Below are 14,445 nucleotides of genomic sequence, written 5' to 3' on the forward strand. Positions count from 1 at the left end.
AAATGCCGAAGATATCCTCTAGGGACGTCGAATCGAAGGACCCGCCGCCAACCGTTCGGGCACTTTTCGCTACAACTGCGTGTAGACGTCCGACACGCCGCAGCAAGCTGCTGTTGGTCCACGCACGCGCGAAACAGGCCGAAGAAATGGGTTCCCCGTCGGTAGGCGGCGGGCGCGGGTGTTTAAATTTCCCGCTCGCTCTCATTTGCTCTGTGCCTCTGTTCGAGGTGTCCCGAGGCCAATGCGTGTAGTTGGCGGGAACAGGTGGTCGAAATGCCGAAGATATCCTCTAGGGACGTCGAATCGAAGGACCCGCCGCCAACCGTTCGGGCACTTTTCGCTACAACTGCGTGTAGACGTCCGACACGCCGCAGCAAGCTGCTGTTGGTCCACGCACGCGCGAAACAGGCCGAAGAAATGGGTTCCCCGTCGGTAGGCGGCGGGCGCGGGTGTTTAAATTTCCCGCTCGCTCTCATTTGCTCTGAGACTCTGTTCGAGGTGTCCCGAGGCCAATGCGTGTAGTTGGCGATAACAAGTGGTCGAAATGCCGAAGATATCCTCTAGGGACGTCGAATCGAAGGACCCGCCGCCAACCGTTCGGGCACTTTTCGCTACAACTGCGTGTAGACGTCCGACACGCCGCAGCAAGCTGCTGTTGGTCCACGCACGCGCGAAACAGGCCGAAGAAATGGGTTCCCCGTCGGTAGGCGGCGGGCGCGGGTGTTTAAATTTCCCGCTCGCTCTCATTTGCTCTGTGCCTCTGTTCGAGGTGTCCCGAGGCCAATGCGTGTAGTTGGCGGAAACAGGTGGTCGAAATGCCGAAGATATCCTCTAGGGACGTCGAATCGAAGGACCCGCCGCCAACCGTTCGGGCACTTTTCGCTACAACTGCGTGTAGACGTCCGACACGCCGCAGCAAGCTGCTGTTGGTCCACGCACGCGCGAAACAGGCCGAAGAAATGGGTTCCCCCATCGGTAGGCGGCGGGCGCTGGTGTTTAAATTTCCCGCTCGCTCTCATTTGCTCTGTGCCTCTGTTCGAGGTGTCCCGAGGCCAATGCGTGTAGTTGGCGGGAACAGGTGGTCGAAATGCCGAAGATATCCTCTAGGGACGTCGAATCGAAGGACCCGCCGCCAACCGTTCGGGCACTTTTCGCTACAACAGCGTGTAGACGTCCGACACGCCGCAGCAAGCTGCTGTTGGTCCACGCACGCGCGAAACAGGCCGAAGAAATGGGTTCCCCGTCGGTAGGCGGCGGGCGCGGGTGTTTAAATTTCCCGCTCGCTCTCATTTGCTCTGAGTCTCTGTTCGAGGTGTCCCGAGGCCAATGCGTGTAGTTGGCGGGAACAGGTGGTCGAAATGCCGAAGATATCCTCTAGGGACGTCGAATCGAAGGACCCGCCGCCAACCGTTCGGGCACTTTTCGCTACAACAGCGTGTAGACGTCCGACACGCCGCAGCAAGCTGCTGTTGGTCCACGCACGCGCGAAACAGGCCGAAGAAATGGGTTCCCCGTCGGTAGGCGGCGGGCGCTGGTGTTTAAATTTCCCGCTCGCTCTCATTTGCTCTGAGACTCTGTTCGAGGTGTCCCGAGGCCAATGCGTGTAGTTGGCGGATAACAGGTGGTCGAAATGCCGAAGATATCCTCTAGGGACGTCGAATCGAAGGACCCGCCGCCAACCGTTCGGGCACTTTTCGCTACAACTGCGTGTAGACGTCCGACACGCCGCAGCAAGCTGCTGTTGGTCCACGCACGCGCGAAACAGGCCGAAGAAATGGGTTCCCCCGTCGGTAGGCGGCGGGCGCGGGTGTTTAAATTTCCCGCTCGCTCTCATTTGCTCTGTGCCTCTGTTCGAGGTGTCCCGAGGCCAATGCGTGTAGTTGGCGGGAACAGGTGGTCGAAATGCCGAAGATATCCTCTAGGGACGTCGAATCGAAGGACCCGCCGCCAACCGTTCGGGCACTTTTGCTACAACTGCGTGTAGACGTCCGACACGCCGCAGCAAGCTGCTGTTGGTCCACGCACGCGCGAAACAGGCCGAAGAAATGGGTTCCCCGTCGGTAGGCGGCGGGCGCGGGTGTTTAAATTTCCCGCTCGCTCTCATTTGCTCTGAGACTCTGTTCGAGGTGTCCCGAGGCCAATGCGTGTAGTTGGCGGGAACAGGTGGTCGAAATGCCGAAGATATCCTCTAGGGACGTCGAATCGAAGGACCCGCCGCCAACCGTTCGGGCACTTTTCGCTACAACTGCGTGTAGACGTCCGACACGCCGCAGCAAGCTGCTGTTGGTCCACGCACGCGCGAAACAGGCCGAAGAAATGGGTTCCCCGTCGGTAGGCGGCGGGCGCGGGTGTTTAAATTTCCCGCTCGCTCTCATTTGCTCTGTGCCTCTGTTCGAGGTGTCCCGAGGCCAATGCGTGTAGTTGGCGATAACAGGTGGTCGAAATGCCGAAGATATCCTCTAGGGACGTCGAATCGAAGGACCCGCCGCCAACCGTTCGGGCACTTTTCGCTACAACTGCGTGTAGACGTCCGACACGCCGCAGCAAGCTGCTGTTGGTCCACGCACGCGCGAAACAGGCCGAAGAAATGGGTTCCCCGTCGGTAGGCGGCGGGCGCGGGTGTTTAAATTTCCCGCTCGCTCTCATTTGCTCTGTGCCTCTGTTCGAGGTGTCCCGAGGCCAATGCGTGTAGTTGGCGGGAACAGGTGGTCGAAATGCCGAAGATATCCTCTAGGGACGTCGAATCGAAGGACCCGCCGCCAACCGTTCGGGCACTTTTGCTACAACTGCGTGTAGACGTCCGACACGCCGCAGCAAGCTGCTGTTGGTCCACGCACGCGCGAAACAGGCCGAAGAAATGGGTTCCCCGTCGGTAGGCGGCGGGCGCGGGTGTTTAAATTTCCCGCTCGCTCTCATTTGCTCTGAGACTCTGTTCGAGGTGTCCCGAGGCCAATGCGTGTAGTTGGCGGGAACAGGTGGTCGAAATGCCGAAGATATCCTCTAGGGACGTCGAATCGAAGGACCCGCCGCCAACCGTTCGGGCACTTTTCGCTAGAACTGCGTGTATACGTCCGACACGCCGCAACAAGCTGCTGTTGGACCAGGCACGCGCTAAACTGGCCGAAAAAATGGGCTCCCCCATCGGTAGGCGGCGGGCGCTGGTGTTTAAATATCCCGCTCGCTCTCATTTGCTCTGTGCCTCTGTTCGAGGTGTCCCGAGGCCAATGCGTGTAGTTGGCGGGAACAGGTGGTCGAAATGCCGAAGATATCCTCTAGGGACGTCGAATCGAAGGACCCGCCGCCAACCGTTCGGGCACTTTTCGCTACAACTGCGTGTAGACGTCCGACACGCCGCAGCAAGCTGCTGTTGGTCCACGCACGCGCGAAACAGGCCGAAGAAATGGGTTCCCCGTCGGTAGGCGGCGGGCGCGGGTGTTTAAATTTCCCGCTCGCTCTCATTTGCTCTGTGCCTCTGTTCGAGGTGTCCCGAGGCCAATGCGTGTAGTTGGCGGGAACAGGTGGTCGAAATGCCGAAGATATCCTCTAGGGACGTCGAATCGAAGGACCCGCCGCCAACGGTTCGGGCACTTTTCGCTACAACTGCGTGTAGACGTCCGACACGCCGCAGCAAGCTGCTGTTGGTCCAACCACGCGCGAAATACACCGAAGAAATGGGTTCCCCTGTCGGTAGGCGGCAGGCGCGGGTGTTAAAATTTCCCGCGCGCTCTCATTTGCTCTGAGACTCTGTTCGAGGTGTCCCAAGGCCAATGCGTGTAGTTGGCGATAACAAGGTGGTCGAAATGCCGAAGATATCCTCTAGGGACGTCGAATCGAAGGACCCGCCGCCAACCGTTCGGGCACTTTTCGCTACAACAGCGTGTAGACGTCCGACACGCCGCAGCAAGCTGCTGTTGGTCCACGCACGCGCGAAACAGGCCGAAGAAATGGGTTCCCCGTAGGTAGGTGGCGGGCGCGGGAGTTTAAATTTCCCGCTCGCTCTCATTTGCTCTGTGCCTCTGTTCGAGGTGTCCCAAGGCCAATGCGTGTAGTTGGCGGGAACAGGTGGTCGAAATGCCGAAGATATCCTCTAGGGACGTCGAATCGAAGGACCCGCCGCCAACCGTTCGGGCACTTTTCGCTACAACTGCGTGTAGACGTCCGACACGCCGCAGCAAGCTGCTGTTGGTCCACGCACGCGCGAAACAGGCCGAAGAAATGGGTTCCCCGTCGGTAGGCGGCGGGCGCGGGTGTTTAAATTTCCCGCTCGCTCTCATTTGCTCTGTGCCTCTGTTCGAGGTGTCCCGAGGCCAATGCGTGTAGTTGGCTGGAACAGGTGGTCGAAATGCCGAAGATATCCTCTAGGGACGTCGAATCGAAGGACCCGCCGCCAACCGTTCGGGCACTTTTCGCTACAACTGCGTGTAGACGTCCGACACGCCGCAGCAAGCTGCTGTTGGTCCACGCACGCGCGAAACAGGCCGAAGAAATGGGTTCCCCATCGGTAGGCGGCGGGCGCTGGTGTTTAAATTTCCCGCTCGCTCTCATTTGCTCTGAGACTCTGTTCGAGGTGTCCCGAGGCCAATGCGTGTAGTTGGCGATAACAAGTGGTCGAAATGCCGAAGATATCCTCTAGGGACGTCGAATCGAAGGACCCGCCGCCAACCGTTCGGGCACTTTTCGCTACAACTGCGTGTAGACGTCCGACACGCCGCAGCAAGCTGCTGTTGGTCCACGCACGCGCGAAACAGGCCGAAGAAATGGGTTCCCCGTCGGTAGGCGGCGGGCGCGGTGTTTAAATTTCCCGCTCGCTCTCATTTGCTCTGTGCCTCTGTTCGAGGTGTCCCGAGGCCAATGCGTGTTGTTGGCGGGAACAGGTGGTCGAAATGCCGAAGATATCCTCTAGGGACGTCGAATCGAAGGACCCGCCGCCAACCGTTCGGGCACTTTTGCTACAACTGCGTGTAGACGTCCGACACGCCGCAGCAAGCTGCTGTTGGTCCACGCACGCGCGAAACAGGCCGAAGAAATGGGTTCCCCCGTCGGTAGGCGGCGGGCGCGGGTGTTTAAATTTCCCGCTCGCTCTCATTTGCTCTGAGACTCTGTTCGAGGTGTCCCGAGGCCAATGCGTGTAGTTGGCGGTAACAGGTGGTCGAAATGCCGAAGATATCCTCTAGGGACGTCGAATCGAAGGACCCGCCGCCAACCGTTCGGGCACTTTTCGCTACAACTGCGTGTAGACGTCCGACACGCCGCAGCAAGCTGCTGTTGGTCCACGCACGCGCGAAACAGGCCGAAGAAATGGGTTCCCCGTTGGTAGGCGGCGGGCGCGGGTGTTTAAATTTCCCGCTCGCTCTCATTTGCTCTGTGCCTCTGTTCGAGGTGTCCCGAGGCCAATGCGTGTAGTTGGCGGTAACAGGTGGTCGAAATGCCGAAGATATCCTCTAGGGACGTCGAATCGAAGGACCCGCCGCCAACCGTTCGGGCACTTTTCGCTACAACTGCGTGTAGACGTCCGACACGCCGCAGCAAGCTGCTGTTGGTCCACGCACGCGCGAAACAGGCCGAAGAAATGGGTTCCCCGTCGGTAGGCGGCGGGCGCGGGTGTTTAAATTTCCCGCTCGCTCTCATTTGCTCTGAGACTCTGTTCGAGGTGTCCCGAGGCCAATGCGTGTAGTTGGCGGAACAGGTGGTCGAAATGCCGAAGATATCCTCTAGGGACGTCGAATCGAAGGACCCGCCGCCAACCGTTCGGGCACTTTTGCTACAACTGCGTGTAGACGTCCGACACGCCGCAGCAAGCTGCTGTTGGTCCACGCACGCGCGAAACAGGCCGAAGAAATGGGTTCCCCGTCGGTAGGCGGCGGGCGCGGGTGTTTAAATTTCCCGCTCGCTCTCATTTGCTCTGAGACTCTGTTCGAGGTGTCCCGAGGCCAATGCGTGTAGTTGGCGATAACAAGTGGTCGAAATGCCGAAGATATCCTCTAGGGACGTCGAATCGAAGGACCCGCCGCCAACCGTTCGGGCACTTTTCGCTACAACTGCGTGTAGACGTCCGACACGCCGCAGCAAGCTGCTGTTGGTCCACGCACGCGCGAAACAGGCCGAAGAAATGGGTTCCCCGTCGGTAGGCGGCGGGCGCGGGTGTTTAAATTTCCCGCTCGCTCTCATTTGCTCTGAGACTCTGTTCGAGGTGTCCCGAGGCCAATGCGTGTTGTTGGCGGGAACAGGTGGTCGAAATGCCGAAGATATCCTCTAGGGACGTCGAATCGAAGGACCCGCCGCCAACCGTTCGGGCACTTTTGCTACAACTGCGTGTAGACGTCCGACACGCCGCAGCAAGCTGCTGTTGGTCCACGCACGCGCGAAACAGGCCGAAGAAATGGGTTCCCCCGTCGGTAGGCGGCGGGCGCGGGTGTTTAAATTTCCCGCTCGCTCTCATTTGCTCTGAGACTCTGTTCGAGGTGTCCCGAGGCCAATGCGTGTAGTTGGCGGGAACAGGTGGTCGAAATGCCGAAGATATCCTCTAGGGACGTCGAATCGAAAGACCCGCCGCCAACCGTTCGGGCACTTTTGCTACAACTGCGTGTAGACGTCCGACACGCCGCAGCAAGCTGCTGTTGGTCCACGCACGCGCGAAACAGGCCGAAGAAATGGGTTCCCCGTCGGTAGGCGGCGGGCGCGGGTGTTTAAATTTCCCGCTCGTTCTCATTTGCTCTGAGACTCTGTTCGAGGTGTCCCGAGGCCAATGCGTGTAGTTGGCGGGAACAGGTGGTCGAAATGCCGAAGATATCCTCTAGGGACGTCGAATCGAAGGACCCGCCGCCAACCGTTCGGGCACTTTTGCTACAACTGCGTGTAGACGTCCGACACGCCGCAGCAAGCTGCTGTTGGTCCACGCACGCGCGAAACAGGCCGAAGAAATGGGTTCCCCGTCGGTAGGCGGCGGGCGCGGGTGTTTAAATTTCCCGCTCGCTCTCATTTGCTCTGTGCCTCTGTTCGAGGTGTCCCGAGGCCAATGCGTGTAGTTGGCGGGAACAGGTGGTCGAAATGCCGAAGATATCCTCTAGGGACGTCGAATCGAAGGACCCGCCGCCAACCGTTCGGGCACTTTTTGCTACAACTGCGTGTAGACGTCCGACACGCCGCAGCAAGCTGCTGTTGGTCCACGCACGCGCGAAACAGGCCGAAGAAATGGGTTTCCCCGTCGGTAGGCGGCGGGCGCGGGTGTTTAAATTTCCCGCTCGCTCTCATTTGCTCTGAGCCTCTGTTCGAGGTGTCCCGAGGACAATGCGTGTAGTTGGTGGGAACAGGTGGTCGAAATGCCGAAGATAACCTCTAGGGACGTCGAATCGAAGGACCCGCCGCCAACTGTTCGGGCACTTTTCGCTACAACAGCGTGTAGACGTCCGACACGCCGCAGCAAGCTGCTGTTGGTCCACGCACGCGCGAAACAGGCCGAAGAAATGGGTTCCCCGTCGGTAGGCGGCGGGCGCGGTGTTTAAATTTCCCGCTCGCTCTCATTTGCTCTGAGACTCTGTTCGAGGTGTCCCGAGGCCAATGCGTGTAGTTGGCGGGAACAGGTGGTCGAAATGCCGAAGATATCCTCTAGGGACGTCGAATCGAAGGACCCGCCGCCAACCGTTCGGGCACTTTTTGCTACAACAGCGTGTAGACGTCCGACACGTCGCAGCAAGCTGCTGTTGGTCCACGCACGCGCGAAACAGGCCGAAGAAATGGGTTCCCCGTCGGTAGGCGGCGGGCGCGGGTGTTTAAATTTCCCGCTCGCTCTCATTTGCTCTGAGACTCTGTTCGAGGTGTCCCGAGGCCAATGCGTGTAGTTGGGGATAACAAGTGGTCGAAATGCCGAAGATATCCTCTAGGGACGTCGAATCGAAGGACCCGCCGCCAACCGTTCGGGCACTTTTCGCTACAACTGCGTGTAGACGTCCGACACGCCGCAGCAAGCTGCTGTTGGTCCACGCACGCGCGAAACAGGCCGAAGAAATGGGTTCCCCGTCGGTAGGCGGCGGGCGCGGGTGTTTAAATTTCCCGCTCGCTCTCATTTGCTCTGTGCCTCTGTTCGAAGTGTCCCGAAACCAATGCGTGTAGTTGGCGGGAACAGGTGGTCGAAATGCCGAAAATATCCTCTAGGGACGTCGAATCGACGGACCCGCCGCCAACTGTTCGGGCACTTTTCGCTACAACAGCGTGTAGACGTCCTACACGCCGCCTCAAGCTACTGTTGGTCCACGCACGCGCGAAACAGGCTCAAGAAATGGGTTCTTCCGTCGGTAGGCGGCGGGAGCTGGTGTTTAAATTTCCTGCTCGTTCTCATTTGCTCTGATTCTCTGTTCGAGGTGTCCCGAGGCCAATGCGTATAGTTGGCGATAACAAGTGGTCGAAATGCCGAAGATATCCTCTAGGGACGTCGAATCGAAGGACCCGCCGCCAACCGTTCGGGCACTTTTCGCTAGAACTGCGTGTAGACGTCCGACACGCCGCAACAAGCTGCTGTTGGACCAGGCACGCGCTAAACAGGCCGAAGAAATGGGTTCCCCCGTTGGTAGGCGGCGGGCTCGGGTGTTTAAATTACCCGCTCGCTCTCATTTGCTCTGAGACTCTGTTCGAGGTGTCCCGAGGCCAATGCGTGTAGTTGGGGATAACAAGTGGTCGAAATGCCGAATATATCCTCTAGGGACGTCGAATCGAAGGACCCGCCACCAACCGTTCGAGCACTTTTCGCTACAACAGCGTGTAGACGTCGGACACGCCGCAACAAGCTGCAGTTGGTCCACTCACTCGCGAAACAGGCCGAAGAAATGGGTTCCCCGTCGGTAGGCGGCGGGCGCGGGTGTTTAAATTTCCCGCTCGCTCTCATTTGCTCTGTGCCTGTGTTCGAGGTGTACCGAGGCCAATGCGTGTTGTTGGCTGGAACAGGTGGTCGAAATGCCGAAGATATCCTCTAGGGAAGTCGAATCGAAGGACCCGCCGCTAACCGTTCGGGCACTTTCGCTACAACAGCGTGTAGACGTCCGACACGCCGCAGCAAGCTGCTGTTGGTCCTCACACTCGCGAAACAGGCCGAATAAATGGGTTCACATGTCATGAGGCGGCGGGCGCGGGTGTTTAAATTTCCCGCTCGCTCTCATTTGCTCTGTGCCTGTGTTCGAGGTGTACCGAGGCCAATGCGTGTAGTTGGCGGGAACAGGTGGTCGAAATGCCAAAGATATCCTCTAGGGACGTCGAATCGAAGGACCCGCCGTCAACCGTTCGGGCACTTATCGCTAGAACTGCGTCTAGACCGGCGACACGCCGCAGCAAGATGCTGTTGGTCCATTCACTCGCGAAACAGGCCGAAGAAATGGGTTTCCCCGTCGGTAGGCGGCGGGCGCGGGTGTTTAAATTTCCCGCTCGCTCTTATTTTAACTGAGACTCTATTCGAGGTGTCCCGAGGCCAATGCGTGTAGTTGGCTAGAACAGGTGGTCGAAATGCCGAAGATATCCTCTAGGGACGTCGAATCGAAGGACCCGCCGCCAACCGTTCGGGCACTTTTCGCTACAACTGCGTGTAGACGTCCGACACGCTGCAGCAAGCTGCTGTTGGTCCACGCACGCGCGAAACAGGCCGAAGAAATGGGTTCCACTTTTGGTAGGCGGCGGGCGAGGGTGTTTAAATTTCCCGCTCGCTCTCATTTGCTCTGAGTCTCTGTTCGAGGTGTCCCGAGGTCAATGCGTGTAGTTGGCGGGAACAGGTGGTCGAAATGCCGAAGATATCCTCTAGGGACGTCGAATCGAAGGACCCGCCGCCAACCGTCCGGCCACTTTTCGCTACAACTGTGTGTAGACGTCCGACACGCCGCAGCAAGCTGCTGTTGGTCCACGCACTCGCGAAACAGCCTGATGAAATGGGTTCCCCGTCGGTAGGCGGCGGATGCATGTGTTCAAATTTCCCGCTCGCTCTCATTTGCTCTGTGCCTTTATACAACGGGAAACTAAGTTTGAATTTTCAAACAAGGTCTGATTAACTGTCATATTCTTGCTATTGAAATGCCAAGAAAGATGTTTTGAGAATTTCTGCAGAACACTTCCAACTTTGTTAATATTTCACAAGTTTCCTTCGGTGCTGTCCTCTATATGTAAAATCGTGTTTACGTGTATCACAAGCCCCCTACCACCGTTCTCTTGGTTTGTTTTGTATTTCGTGCAAAGGTACACGAGGGTTACCTTCGCTAGTCGTTTCTAACTTAGCAGTGTGAGACCAGAGGAAAGGCAGTTAGTCATCACCAACTCTTGGACTGCTATTTTACCAACAGACAATGTGGATGACCGTCACGTTATAACACCACCTTGGCTGAAAGGGCGAGCATGTTTGATGTGGCGGGAATTCGAACCAGCGACCCTCGGATTACGTGTCGAGTGCCTTAAACACTTCGCCGTGCCAGGCCTCTGTTCCACGGGAAATAATTCATTGCAACGTGTCTCTCATACAAATTATGATACGAAAATCATCCAATAAAAATGCTACACATTTTTGTTACGCACATGATTCATATTCAGTTATACAACACTATCGTTTCATTTTTGGAAGGGCTCTTGTTTAAGCGTTTGAAGTTTTTCTTTAGTGCGCCCCCTATTTGTAACTTAAATAGTTTAACTTCCGAAGTGGGGTTTTTGTTAATCATTTTTAATTATGTATCTGACATTTTATTTTAAACTCACTATCCAATCTTTATTGTTTTGTAGTTGGGTTTTTTTTTTACGTCGCACGTTTCTTTTCATCTATCAATCAATTTGTTCGATTTATTGCTTACCATGAATTTCGAGGTTAATGTTACCACTCTGAGTGTCACACGTTTTACAAAACATTTTTTCATTGGTAGCAGGTAGGGTAATGCAACGGATGTATTCGTGATTATTATCCAAGATATAGGTTACTGTATGGGTCAATCACCTTTTCCTGAACTTCTCCGACTTCCCCAAGAACATATTATTCTGCTCAGGGTTAAAAAGGCCCGGTGTGGGCAGGTGCGTTAAGGCGTTCGACTCCCTGTTGCACCAAACCTGCTCGCCCCTTTTAGCCGTGAGGGCGTTATAATGTGACAGTCAATACCACTATTCATTGGTAAAAGAGTAGTCCAAGAGTTGGCGGTGGGTGATGATGGCTAGAGGAGATAACCCTGGTGTAGCTTTCCGCGAAATTTAGAAACAAATGTTGTTGGTAAACATTATTATACGCGTTAATTTGTTACATTGTCACGATACGTTAGATTTAGAATGTTTTCGTTAATGATTTACTATTCAGTTTGAGGTACGTGAAGACGCGTTGTGGCGACATTAGCATATATACGGTTAGTCATCTTCTTCGTGGTTTTACCTTCAACAATTTCTCATATCTCCTTTAACGACTTCCACGTGTAACTTCCTTCTCCGTTTTCAACCTACTTTAATATTTCAACAGTAAGGAAACAATTACAATATTTTATATATTCTCCGATACGCGTTACTGCAGACTCTAGAAATAGTACATTTCTAGCAATTTTATAATTCAACGAAATTTCTAATAACAAATAAATGTGTACATTAATTCTAATGAATTCGCAAAAGCGAAACATTGATTTAAAAAAAAAGTGTTACTTTTTATTTATCTGAAATGTAAAAGTCGGCTTTCACAAACTTTTTCCAAACATTTGTGTTTGTGCCCAGCATGGCGAAGAGTGTTAAGGTGTTCGACTTGTAATTCGAGGGTCGCAGGTTCGAATCCCGGTCGCACAAAACATGCCCGCCCTTTCAGCCGTGGGGGCGTTATGATGTGACGGTCAATCCGACTCTTCCTTGATTAAAGAGTAGCCCAAGAGTTGGCGGTGGGTGGTGATGACTAGCTGCCTTCCCTCTAGTCTTACACTACTAAATTAGGGACGGCTAGCGCAGATAGATCTCAAGTAGCTTTGCGCAAAATTCGAAACAAACTAAAACAAACGTAGTGCGTTTTTCCCACCACAACAATTAACTATCCGATATTGTTGAAACGTCACGTTGCTAAGCGTAAAGCCGTAGAAACAAGAACAGGTATCTAATCTAAATACTAAAATGAATGAAAAACGCTGGAAAATAACGTTCGGAGAAATGTTTTCTCTCTTTAAAAGATTTCCTTGTAATTTTCTTGAGAAGAACAGTATTTTATTGTTAATTCTAACATTGGTTGTTGCTGCGGTATGTAATTACCTTCTGGATATTAGCCGTTTTATTTTTATCTATTCACGGTGGACAGATAACTTTCTTCCACTTGACAAGATGTATCTACTCTTTCTTTGCTGCATGGCGACAGTGCTTGTCTTAATGTATCTCAAATTAAGTGGATCATGGTATTCCAAACACAATGTCTTCAGATTTCTTCAGTCGGCAGTGTTGTCATTCATAACGGCAACACTCACTTCCAACATTGTATTTATATCTTACATGCTTAAAATATCTTATGAAACAAATAATGCCAGCTGGAGATTTAAAGCAGCGGTCATCGCTGTTATGAATAAAGAATACCCTGATTTTGGGTAAGTTATGAGATTTAATAAAATCTGTTTTTATACTTTTTAAAATAAGAAAAAAATTGACGTAATTATCTGATGTCAGAAGTATTTTACTGTTAAAAATATGTGTATTAAAGCAACAAAGATGATACTGCGTGTCTTTAATAGATTGAATCTTTCATTAGTTAACTGCATCTTTAAACATAATGTGTAATTTGTAATTAACGAAGTTGATCTTTTGTGTTAATTTTCACAGTTGTTGTGTACTTACATATGCGTAATCGCAGTTGTTGGTTCTACGGATTTCTACAATAAGGTGTATCTGTATTGTCAATACGTTTTTGAAACTAATGATTTATTCACCATGTTACGAAAATTACAGATCTGGTTACTTAACAACTTTCAATCTGCTTTCTGTTGTCAGATATCCTGATTATAAAAGATGTAGTGACGGTTGCCCGGAAGGAAAGACATATTTACTTGGTCTAAGCAACCTTTTATTTTACTATGAAATATTTACAGTTGCGATAGCTCTTTGTTCATGTCATATACTCCTTCGTGAATTATTGGTGAGATTTAAACTTAAATCGTCTAATGTAGTATTTTTTTTTTAGAATCCCTTAGTCAGTTAAACAACACTATATAAAAACAAAAAAAACACTTTTTTCACCTAATTACATTAATTATGTGTAAAATTATATATCGATTATTGTAGACAATCTTTTTTTAGAGTGATAGAGTAAACTTACGTTTTACCAACGGCCCTACATGGCCAAGTGTGTTAAGGCGTGGGACGGGTATTCTGAGGATCGCATCCCCGTAGCGCCAAACATGCTCGACCTTTCAGCCGTGGGTGCGTTATAATGTGACGGTCAATCCCACTATTCCTTGGTATAAGAGTAGCCCAAGAGTTGACGGTGGGTGGTGATGACAATCAGCCTTACCTCTAGTCTTACAGTGCTAAATTAGGGTCGGCCATCACTGATAACCCTCGAGTCGCTCTGTGCGAAATTGAAAAAAAACAAACAAACAAACAAACCTTTCACCAACACCAAAACAATCCAAGAGATGTTATTTATAATAAAAATAATGTGGGATTGATTCTTGGTCTAAGTAAGAGATTTAACTTCCTTCATAACTTAAATAGTGTAAAGTCGAATGTTCTACACAACAATCATTACATTATGAATAATATTTGTTGGCAAACGCGTATTTGTGTGGTGTAGTAATTCTTGTTTTATATTTTCTCAAAGAACAATAGAGTGACAGAAGAAGAAGTTATGCAGGAACTAAAAGTATGACTTCTGTGGGCAATCCCATCGAAAGATATACTTTTATAAAAAAAATTGGACAAGGGTAAGTTTAAATGTAATATGTACACAAGGAGCTTTTCTGCATTTAAAATTATAGAAAAGTGTGGTGGCTTGAATATGGTAGGTACTTTTATTAGTACTTGAGTTTTGGTTTCAAATTCTTTATGTCAGTTGTTCGGAAAATTGAGTCCAAAGAATAAATACTTAACATTTTGTGAAAAGTTGCAAAAGAACGATTTCGGGATTTAAAGTTAAATTTGTAGTTAATAGGAAAATAATAGAGATAAAATGTTATGTTTTGATAATAGCACTAATTATTTAACAATACCACTCAACGCATGTTGGTATTTTGTTTAATTTTTGTTGTACATTCACTAGATTTTCTAAAAACTTTCCAACTGATTGAGGATGTGATATTAAGCTGATAATTTTGTAAATTTCACATGATTTTTTTTTTACTCTCTCTTTCCTCCATACAATGGGAAACTAAGTTTGAATTTTCAAACATGGTCGAAGTAACTGTTATATACTTGGTACTGAAATGTGAAGCTAGATGTTTTGAGATCCGCTGCTACAAGTTCCTTTAATCAGGCTCATATGTGAGCACT

This window comes from Tachypleus tridentatus, chromosome 11 (assembly GCF_004210375.1).
Source record: "Tachypleus tridentatus isolate NWPU-2018 chromosome 11, ASM421037v1, whole genome shotgun sequence".
Lineage (NCBI taxonomy): Eukaryota > Metazoa > Arthropoda > Merostomata > Xiphosura > Limulidae > Tachypleus > Tachypleus tridentatus.